This window comes from Alosa sapidissima, chromosome 4 (assembly GCF_018492685.1).
Source record: "Alosa sapidissima isolate fAloSap1 chromosome 4, fAloSap1.pri, whole genome shotgun sequence".
Classification (NCBI taxonomy): Eukaryota; Metazoa; Chordata; class Actinopteri; order Clupeiformes; family Clupeidae; genus Alosa; species Alosa sapidissima.
In genome coordinates this window covers 8,201,102-8,210,352 of record NC_055960.1, presented here as the reverse complement: position 1 = coordinate 8,210,352, position 9,251 = coordinate 8,201,102, and the positions used below count along the sequence as shown (strand labels likewise).

The window sequence follows — 9,251 nt, the reverse complement described above, 5'->3', positions numbered from 1 at the left end:
ATTTCTTGCACATCAGACTGCCAGTAAGGCTCGCAGCGAAGGACGTTGCTGAGCACGCCCACATACCGTTTATCTAATGTGGCGCAGGCGCAACACAGCACCGAACACTTGGTAGACGCGGTCCCGTTCCCCAACGCCGCACTCTCTACAGGTGAGACACTCTACACGTTTAACTTCAGGCTCTACCGCGGTGCGACGCCAGCCTCATAGATATTGGAGCCTATCAGGTAAAGCAAGCCTCTACTTCAGACTCACTGACGAACACGTGGTAGACGCGGTCCCGTTCCCCAACGCCGCACTCTCTACAGGTGAGACACTCTACACGTTTAACTTCAGGCTCTACCGCGGTGCGACGCCAGCCTCATAGATATTGGAGCCTATCAGGTAAAGCAAGCCTCTACTTCAGACTCACTCGGGAAAAAGTTTGATAAAACAATTCACATTGTGGATTTCATAATTGTGATATGTAGATGGAATAGACGCATTAACATTCATTTATCTGGACCACAAACGAGCGCTTTCCTTTATAATTTACATTAAATCCGTCCAAATGTTTGGGAAAGTTGTTGCGTTGTGTTCAGCCGCGCAAGAGGGGCGATGTGGAGGCGTTTACCTGCATGCTGGTTAACTCGGTGTCCTCAGACTGCGCAGTAAAGTTTGCCCTTCGTAGGCCTCCGAAAACCTCGCGGACATGTTGAGATGGGGTGGGGGCCAGGAGATTCAAATGGAGAAGTTTATGTTTGCGAGCTTTAACAATTTAAAACCCAACGGTTTATCCATTGTGGCTACTTTCATCTCTGCAGACTCTTTAAAAAGTAAGCTACTACCAGTCAGCCATTCAAGTCCTTTGTGTATCTTTATGTTACAATCCTGGTCCTTTTTGGGACAAAAGTATTGATCATAGGCCAAGTCATCCCACGCAGCTATTGATATCTGACGACACGCTGACAGGGATCCGATTGGCACGATTGCATTCATTCCTTAAATGTGAACAAACATTACACTACCAGCACACACACGTTTATTACATTAAGCACATTGGAGGCTCCACTTAGATAGATAGACAGATGGATAGATACTTTATTGATCCCCAAGGGAAAATTCAACTTATTTACCATGATCCCTAGCCTGGCGAGCCAGACCCACATTAAAATGTAGGGTCTGGGCACTCACCGTTCGCAGTGCTCAGTCCGAGGGGCGGAATAATCAGTTGTCTTTCAAATTCCCTCTGCAAGCAATAGGACGCAATAGGATATTTGTTTTCAAGTAGCAGGGAATTCAAGCCAAACTGTTGAAGCTCTGCCACCAATCATTATGTTAAGCCCACCAAACGACTCTATACACAATTTCAATGCCCTGATTAAGTTTCGATTTCTGGAGCTCACAAGCCAACGGAGAGTTGCTAGACTAGCCCTGGCAGCAAATGTAATTGTAGCCCTGCTGGGGCGCGTCTAGATTTCTAGGCTACATGATCCCCCCCTAACTCAGTGATTTTCAACCAGTGTGCCGTGAGAGATCAGGTGTACCGCGGGAAATTGTCCAATTTCACTTAATTGGTCCTAAACATTAACTATTTAGTTGTTGCAAAGTAGGCTAGGATATTGTTGAGTAGGCTATCTGTGCCTGCAATGTAGCCTTGAGAACTGGCGGCGAAAATGGATATTAGAAAGCTACAGTGGGCAGTGCTTCGACTTGGCCAGCTTCACTCGCGGTCCATGCGGTATCACGCGACTTTAATTTGTATTTTTCCAGTGAGACGCTGCAACAACCCAAACAACCGGTAGATGGCTCAAGTGAGCAGGGTGTCTCGTAAAAAGAAATGGAGCCTGGAAAACCCTACACAGACTTCACTACAGACTTTAGCAGACTGGTTTAGAAATAATGTAATAGCCAGAAATATGCCTGCCCTGCCCTAATAAAGAAATATTTGGTTAACTGCGAGTGAATCCCGTTTGCAGCCGTAGACGCAGGACAAATGAAACATTCTGGTTTTCTCCGAGTGCAACGATGATAGACAGACATCATTTGGAGTATTAACCTCCGTTGCTCAGCCAAATGCCTTCCTGTTACGTCCTGTTATCACGGAGTTACAGGCGATAAACGATTTTTGATGGTCACAAGTTTACTTCATTAGGGACTGTTCGTTATTTATTTAAGGGGCTACCGGAGGAGTTTTGGGAGCATTAGTCCAAAAAGACGTGACCCTCCCTCGCCAGCAATACATTTTTCTATGACCCTCCAAAGTGATTATGAAAGAATCACTGTGAACTTTTTCCGGGTTTATCGCCTACTGTATTTTAACGTTTTCACATATTTGGCCATAAGCCGTTTATCATAGGCTATCACGAAACCAAACTACAAAGGCGAACACTTTAACAGGGGGAATTAATTGGGCATGAATCATGCTGAACGCTATTTCGCTACCTTAGAATAATAAGGTTCTATCTGCGTTTTGAGTAGGTAGAACCGGGATGATTGAAACGGGGACGAATGAAACATTCCGGTTTTCTCCGAGTGCAACGATGATAGACAGTCATCATTTGGACAAAACATGGAGCATATTAACCTCCGTTGCTCAGCCAAATGCCTTCCTGTTACGTCCTGGTATCACGGAGTTACAAGCGATAAACGATTTTTGATGGTCACAAGTTTACTTCATTAGCGGTTTATTTTTTTGGATTATTAAAGAGTGTTTTTCATTTAAAGGGTTGACTTCGTGCTTATTCAGTAGAGCATGTAGTGCTCTCCCCAATCCCAGACGTTCACATTGCATGTTTGTTTGTAATGGATGCAACCGCGAGATAGGCTATGCATTTGACAATGAGTTGTTAACAGAACCAAGACCTATAGCCCAGCAGCAATCTAGTGACTGATCGTTATTTATTGAAGGGGCCACCGGAGGAATTTTGAGTGCTTCAGTTGGAAGTTGCATGACCCTCTCTTGCCTGCTAGAAATTGTTCAATGACCCTCCGACAGAATTGTTAAAGACATGACCTGCCAATTGTCTTCCGCCCGCGCCACAGCCACACACTTTGTGATAACGTTCTTAAATCAATCTTTCCCGTGAGCTTGCATACCAGTCCTTCCTTTTCAAATGTGTTGCGCCTGTTTGCACAATTTCACAAATAATCATATGTGATTAATAGTATGACAAATAATCCCTGTGCACGGGGACCGAAACAATGCATGCCAACTTTTTCCGTGTTTATCACTATTTTAACTTTCCCCGCTGTCTTGCCGTTTTAATGTTTTCGCGTAGAATATCCCATATTTTAATACTCTCATAACAGCCCTGCCATCGGGCCTGTCTCTGTGTTGCTCTGTTGCTACCCCTTGCCCTTCCAACGAAACAGATGTCTTCAAATAATCGTTTTCTTTGCTTGAAGGCGAACTTAGAGTGATGTTAACCTATTTAAGTTTAACGGCGCGATTGTCGCGAAAGCACGATTCATTGGCGCTTGCATGTTCGGCCTTATGTCTACGTGCGCACCTGAGGCTACTCGGCTGCAAGAGAAATAATTTCCCCTGTTTGTATGTTCACTGCAAGTTGGCCTACCATAACTTACCAACTCTGCACTGTAGACTGGCTATTTATATTTTTCTGTGAAATAAGCAAATGTATTTGTTCAACTTTATGAAGCAGAATTACGCATAGGGTACTTGGAACATAATACATTTGACAAAGGAAAGATGAATGTTGCTAGTGACAAAATATTAACTTTCAGTGTTTTACGATGTCTTTGTCATGGGGAAGTGTTTTTCCCCATGCATTTATTCTAGGTTACTGTCAGTGACTGCCGTGAGAGAAGCGGGTTCTGTGTTTCGTTCATGTCAGTGACTGACGCGAGAGAAGCGGGGTCTGTGTTGTGTTGCGTTGCGTTGCGTTAATTTATTTTCATTGGGCATACCGTGCCGTGCCGTCCACAGCTCTTCAGTTCTGACAAAGCCAAAATTACTCCTTTTGAAACAATGAGTGCAGGAAGCGCGTTTGTATGGTTATATTGCTTGACGGAGGGGGGGGGGGGGGTGGTGTCCCAAGCAGCTTTCAGCCATAAGGCTACTTTGAGAACATTTCAATTCACCCGACACTAATATTCAAAATGTTGAAAACTATTTCGGCATAGCCTATAAAGCAGTTTAATTAAATGGAATGTTAGTTGTAAACAAATGAGCTACTTGGTGAGGCTTGGCCTCACAGATGCGCTCGTGCCTTAGATGGCAGGAAAAATCTTCACGATAGGCCTATTAAATAACCACCCGATTCACGTTGGCTGGGGGGAAGGGGGGCCATCAGACAATTGTGCCCAGTTAATCCGGCCCATCCCCCAAAAAATCCCACCTTCCCACCTCTGACAGCTTAAAAGAAGTCAAGAGGACTCCTTACTCACAGACCTATTCACAAACCTGCTGTTTTGAAATCCTATGCAGCTACAGGAGCTTCCAATCGCGAGGAAGCAATTTTGCATTGTAGGCATAACTAACATGCAATAACGCCGCCAACAACAACCAAAACTAGGCTAATCATTGTCAACATGTACATTAAATGTAACATTATTGTGAATCAAATTAAAATGTTCTCTTTTGCAAACGTAGGCATAGTAACAGAATAATTTAATAATGTTACAAAGATACTACATCAATCCGTATGTTTCATTGGGCCACTAGGCTATTTGTTTTGCCTTGATTCATTTAGGCTAGGCCTTTTTATTCAGGGGCCGTATTCACAAAGAATTTTAAGGCTAAAAGTAGCTCCTAACTGGCGAATTTAGGAGCAACTCCTAAAAATAATGGGCGTGGCACTCCTAACTTCAGGACTCCTAATTTTTTCACAAAAAGTAATTCACGAAGCATTTTAGACCTAAAAGTAGCACCTAAGTCTGGGACAGCTTAAGTCGAGAGGACTCCTAACTCACTAAGACCTATTCATAAACAGCTTTTTTGTGGCATTTTACGTTGCGATGTTTTGAAATAGCCTATGCACAACAGGAGCTTCCAATCGCGAGGGAACAATTTTGCATTCATAAAAGGGATGCAATAACGCCACCAACAACAACCAAAACTACTCATTGTTAACATGTAAATGAAATGTAACGTTTCATTGTGAATCAAATTAAAATGTTCTCCTCTTTGCAAACGTAGCCTAGGCATATGGTGACAGATTAATTTAATAATGTTGCAAAGGTAGGCTACTGCATCAATCCATAGGCCTATGTTTCATTAGGCTACTAAGCTATCTGTTTTGCCTTACTCTTTATTCATTTAGGCTAGGCCTTTTTATTCAGTTATTAATCATCTTCCGTCCTTCGCACTACTTGTGTAGCGCACGCATTCTCCGACCTGTCACCTGTCAGTCATCATCGGAAGAGAGGTGTTGGGAATTCCCGCGTTACAATCGTCAGCCAATCAAGGTGGTCACTTCAGTCAAGCTCGTGCATGAGTAATGACGTCATCCATAGCCACGAAGACTCACTCCTAGTTTAGGAGTTGTCTGAAAGGCTTTGTGAATAACTTTTAAGAGAAAACTCCAATCTAAAATCTGTAAGTGCGATTTAGGAGTAGCCTACTCCTAGTAGTAAGATAAAAGCCTTTGTGAATAGCCTACGGCCCCAGTTATTCATCATCTTCCGTCCTTGTGTAGCGCACGCATTCTGAGACCTGTCACTCATCATCGTAAGGGAGGTGTTTGGAATCATGCCCGCCAGCCCGCGTTACAATCATCAGCCAATCAAGGTGGTCACGCTTGCCCATTTACCCAAATTAATGTTCGAATATTACTGATGATCATTGTTATTTAAGAACATGCAGTGTGCGTAGGGTACCAAAAACATCTTGCTCGTAAAAAAGCATCATAACGCACATTCTGGCGGGTCTGTTATTTACTGTAGGCTGCGCAAACCACATGCCTTTATTTTGGGCAAGCCTGCATTCATTCAACCTTTATTTATTCTCGGAGGGTCATTGAGGGAAGCCCTCATTTTCAATGAAGCCGAAATTACAGAAGCGAAGCAAAGCGCCCCACAAACAAGACAACATTCGAGGCCTTCTGTTGAAGAATTTTATATAAAGCCTGCGCTGACAGTAATCCTCCTGCCCCTGATAGGCCTACCACAGCTGTGGATAGTGTGGAATGTTCAAGTAATAACCCAATCCAATGTGTGTCTCAATTGTCCCCCGCTGACCACCTCACACATTTCTCTAGATTTTGCAAAGAACTTACATGACACAATGTCATAAAATATGCCAGTTTTAGGACACAGAATAATGTTTGTAATGATGCCAGGTATTGTCGAAGGTGCATGGTGAAGTGAAATTCTTACTTTGGAAAACAAACATTTGCCGATATCATCGCCGATCATCAGAATATTGCAACAGATTCTGTGTTCTGGACTGTAGGTAACTTGTTAAGCCAGTGGTTCTCAAACTTTTATTTCATTCCCCACTTTGATCAAGGGGCATGACTGATGATAGTGGAGATAACGTGTTATCCCGAGGCTTTTGCAAGTCAGCATCTTCGACGGTAGTCTATTAAAAATATAAGTTTTCAATGTCCTAAACGGAGAGCCATACTTTATTGTTTTTAACGATCTCTATGCTACTCACAAAAATGTAGGCATGGGGACATGATGAAGTAGGTTATCCAACTGTCGTGTGTTAAATTATTGTGATTACGAGCCAGTGGTTTTCAAACATTATGCGTGACTCGGACATCTAACTAAATGCAACAGGCTCATATCGTCCTCGCATTCGCAAAAAGAGGACCAGTGTTTTGTCAAATTGCAAATAGCTATTCGTTTTAACTATTTTTTTATGATGGTAGCCTATACAAAAAGCACTTCATACTATCTTAATCTTGGAATATGGGGAGGGAAGTGGCGCGTCTGCAGTCAGCCAAATATGAATGTAATTCTGTGGCATAAAGCAGATGTAATTGTTTATTGTACAGAAAAATAAAAATGACATGTCAAGCAGTCAATTGACTACATTGCAGTCAAGAAGTAGGGCAAATTAATTTACGAAACCAAAACGTGGGTCATAGTTGTCTAAGCCTCTATTGCGTAGCCTGTTAAAAACGTCGCCAGATAGTATTAAATCGGCAACAACATTGTTTTCTGCAGAAGCCTACCCAAGGCTACAGATTAATTCTGAACAGTTATTTCTCTACTGGCTCAATTATCACACCACTGTTTTGATTTGCGTAGTTGCGTTAACCCCAACACTGACAATAATGTAGACGGCACATTTCGATTTTCGTGTAGTCAAGCCTTAAGCACCCAAGTAGCCTAAATCGAGGTAATGTTTAATTATGCATGATTTATTTTGTTATTGAATTCGTAGGCTGGGATTACTCTCGGCAACAATTATGTAAGGGACGGCAGGCAGAGCGACGCACAGTGGCTGAAAGTGGTACTAAAGCTTCACGCAGCTTCACGCCGCGTAATGCGCGAATGAAGTGGTCATTTGAAAGCGATGCCCACTGTAGATACGCATTTGGCTCCAGAACATAATCATGATATGGCGGCGACAATCAAGGCCAAAGAAGTATGGAGCTAAATTTGTCTCAATCAGGCTTGGAATTTCACCATTCTGGGGGCAAGGCCACTTGGCCTTCAGTTGGGCATATTTGGTGGGGGGCACAAAGGCCCCATGTCAGGGCCCCAAGGCCAAAGTTAACTATACAGTAGTAGGCTATAAAAATGATCAAAGTTGTATTTAGCCTATTCACTGCAGTAGACCTGCATCACTGTATGAAACATTACAAAAACATGAAACATGACATATTACATAGAACTGTAAATCATCTGATCATCTAATATTTACAGATATATAGGCTATATATAACATTTATTTTATATTTGGCCTGTTATGAAATCATGTATTGAACAATTTAAGCACAGCTCAGCTTTAAGAAACTCAAATAGCCTAGATGCATGCTTAGCATTTTGTGATCATTAATGCTACTTTCACATACTCTTAGTCAGCTGTCCTCTGATTTACCAATATCTAGGCGATATTTGTAACATTTATTTTGTATTTGGCCCGTTATTAAATCATGTGGAACAGTGCAAAAGCCAAAATTTGGAGACATCCATGGATGTCGAACTTTACTGCAAATTCAAAACTGGATTACTCTGGAACGGCTAACTGTACAGGGGACTGCTTTACACCTTTGTGTTCGGTAAGGTCTCCTGTTTATTCTGATATATGGTTTGTCATGTGTTAAAAGAAGGGTTCGTAAAGTATTCCACCGAGATGAATGGGTAGGGAGATCATGGGACGCAAAACCTTCAGTAGAATGTATGATTAAATTGAATGATATTGTTTACTTTTCTCGCGAACCGTTCAACACCGCAATTATCGGCTAACATTGTTTAAAAGGTGAGAAAAAGCTCTTTCATGTGATACTTGTGATGTCTGTGTGATGAATAGGCTACGTCGCGAGTAGTTCAACTGAAAAAGGGTGAATTTGGACGCACTTTCTTTCTTGCGCTGTCACTTTCTCCACTGCGTAAAAGACTAAATTAATTTGCGCTGTGAATGCCAAGATTATTTTGACAGGCCACAGGCTAAATAAAAATCGCTATTAGTAGGACGCAAAGCAGAATATTGAAAGAAGGGGGCACCAAGGCCACCGTGGCCTGTAAACCTCTGATTTTCAAAGGGGCCTCACGGCCAATGCAAGGGGCTACGACGGCCATGGCCGTCGTGGCCGCCGTGAAATTCCTACCCTGGTCTCAATAATATTTGTATATGTGCAGAGGGGGATCCACAAATATTTCTTGACTTGCATTTGTGTTTTGACATCCACAAATAAAAAAAAAAATAAAAAAAATCATTTATAACTTCTAAATTGGTTTTCACAATTGTAGATGTGTATTTGTAAACGAAATGGCATTGGTAAAACTGAAAATTGCCTTTGTGAAATCTAATTTTGCATTTGTGGATCACCAGCACACACAGTTTTCGTTTTCGCATTTGTGGATCAGCATTTGTGGATCACGTATTTTTGAGACAAACTTTGCGGCAGAGAAGCCACCCAGATCCACAAGTAGCCTGCTGACACTGTCTAATCCAGTAGATGGCAGTGTTGTTCTATGGGACTCGTAACCAAAGATTCTTTGCTCATAACACACAGAGCTAGCGAACCTAGTTCTTAAATCTAACAAGTTATGCCTTTTACAACAAGCTTTTTGATGGATAAGTGGTGTTTAATTTCCATAATCTTTGTTTAGTAAACGCATAAAACTGTCAG

General features: G+C 42.2%; 1 protein-coding gene across 6 annotated transcripts in view; it reads left to right on the top strand.

Annotated features, from left to right (window-relative positions):
• LOC121706380 (alpha-2-macroglobulin-like protein 1) overlaps positions 1–9,251 on the top strand; it is a 38,717-nt gene continuing 29,466 nt past the window's right edge. For 2 of the 6 annotated variants that reach the window (XM_042088055.1, XM_042088052.1), the window contains exon 1: positions 1–151. The gene's annotated coding sequence lies outside the window, so the exon portion shown is untranslated. The other 4 variants (XM_042088054.1, XM_042088051.1, XM_042088053.1 and 1 more) reach the window with 2 other exon arrangements.